This window comes from Merops nubicus, unplaced genomic scaffold (assembly GCF_000691845.1).
Source record: "Merops nubicus isolate BGI_N331 unplaced genomic scaffold, ASM69184v1 scaffold19191, whole genome shotgun sequence".
NCBI classification, from domain to species: Eukaryota; Metazoa; Chordata; class Aves; order Coraciiformes; family Meropidae; genus Merops; species Merops nubicus.
In genome coordinates, this window is record NW_008586540.1 from 1,619 (window position 1) to 3,788 (window position 2,170).

The following is a 2,170-nucleotide window of genomic DNA, read 5'->3' on the forward strand; positions in this document are numbered from 1 at the left end:
CTCCCAGCTGGAGGGGTGGTGTAGCTCAGAGTGGGTTCTGCTTCCCCATGTACCCCCAGCTCCCTTCATCTCACACCACGGTGGGTGTGGAAGAGTGGAAGGGAAGGAGCTGGGCTCTCCTGGAGCTTCCATCCTGCAGCAGGACCTGTTGGGGGGGCACAGCAGGGGAACAGCCAGCTCAGCTCAGCTCCCAGCACCCATCTCCAGAATCTCACCACTCTGCAGTGATGCCCCAAGAAAAAAAGGGACAGCTCCAGGGCACAACTCCCTGCTGGAGCCACCAGGCACCCTGCCCCCAGGGCAGACACAATCCTGACCTTCAAAGAAGTGGCAGCTTTGCTGGGAACATACCAGGAGCACAACGTAACAAACTTCCAGGACAGCACATTCCCCACAGGCAGCCACGGCAGGTTTATTGAACTGGGGGTTTATTGATTTTTTTTTGGCCTTTTTTCTTTTTTTTTTTTTTCTTTTTTCCCCCCCCTCCCCCTCTCCTACTTTAGAAACTTTTAATTCTCTGTCTCCCCTCCAAGGAACTGTCCTGGTATTGCAACGTGCAAACAGCAGTTGCTGTGAGCTTAGTCAGGCAAATGCCAGAGCCCAAGGAGCTGATGATTTTTATCTCCCTCTCTCAGAAATGCAATTCCTCCTGTCAGCCTTAGGCACGTTTGCAGATATCTCACCCCCTCCTCTTTCCTCCCTCCCAGCACTTTCCCTTCCCTGGGTGAGGAGTGGTGAGTTTGCCATCAGCCCTGGGACTTGGTTGGGCCCCACGGCTGGGGCAGCAGAAGATCCTCAGCTGGTTTCTGTGACACAACTACACTGTGAAGTGGCTGCCCTCAGGAAAGGCAGGAACAGACCCTGCTAGAAACCATCTGTATCTTTGCCAGCATCTTCTGAAGGCCACTGAACAGAGGAGCACCACATCTCAGGTGACAGGTAGGCACCAGGGCACTCGTGGGGCTGGACTGGAGCAGCCCCAGGGATATGGAATCATGGAGCCATGGAATCATTTAGGTTGGAAGAGACCTTTAAGATCAAGTCAAACCGTTAACCCAACACTGCCCAGTCAATCACTAAACTACATCCCTCACACCACATCTCCAGGGCTTGGAAACCCCTCCAGGGATGGGGACTCCACCCCTGCCCTGGGCAGCCTGGCACAGCCCTGGGCAACCCTCAAGGGCAATAAGTTTCTCCTAATGTCCAACCTAAACCTCCCCTGGTGCAACTTGAGGCCATTTCCTCTTGTCCTGTCCCTTGTTCCTTGGCAGAAGAGACACAGTGGAAGTCACAGAGATCACAGAGGCCAAGTGATTCCTCTACCAAGGTCACCAAGCAACACACAGCAGAGCTGGGAGCAGAAGGAGAAGACACAAGCTGTGGTTTCGTGCCCATCCCACCATGTCCCATCCCCAGAGCTCACCGAGGCTGTGGCAGTTGCCTTGGCCCAGCATGGTGCAGTCAATGGCTGGTACCTGTTCCCTCACGTGGGTGTGTCCCCTGCTGCCAGGCCCAGGGGCACACACGACCTCCTGGCAGGGGGTTTGGGGTCTGGGGCAGTTCTTGCTGCCAGCAGGGACCTTACAGGGACTCTTACAGGCCAGGGCTTCGCTGGCAGTGGGCAGATTCAGGCTGGGTGTGAGGAAGAAGTTCTTCCCCAGGAGAGTGGTGAGACCCTGGGATGGGTTGCCCAGGGAGGGGGTTGAGGCCCCATCCCTGGGGGTCTTTAAGGCCAGGCTGGAGGAGGCTCTGGGCAGCCTGATCTAGTGGGAGGTGTCCCTGCTCATGGCAGAGGGGTTGGAACTGGGGGATCCTTGTGGTCCCTTCCAGCCCTGACAGATTCTGATCTGTTTTAGCAGAGGACTTTAGAGCCCTAATGGCTCAATGGTTGGACTTGATGATCTTGAAGGTCCCTTCCAACCTAAAGGATTCTATGATTCCCCTCTGAAGCTGTGCCTGGAAACACACCATCCCCCTGACAGCTCTGCAAGGGGAACCACTCTCTGGCCAGATCCACTGGTCAGAGTCATGGAGGAACAACAACCAGTTCCCAGCCCCACGGGCATTTGCAGCACAACTCAGCCCCAGCGTGTGTTCCCATCACCAGCCTGACGTGCAGGTAGCACCCCCCAGACACCCAAAGGCTGCCCCGAGGGCCCCCCCACCC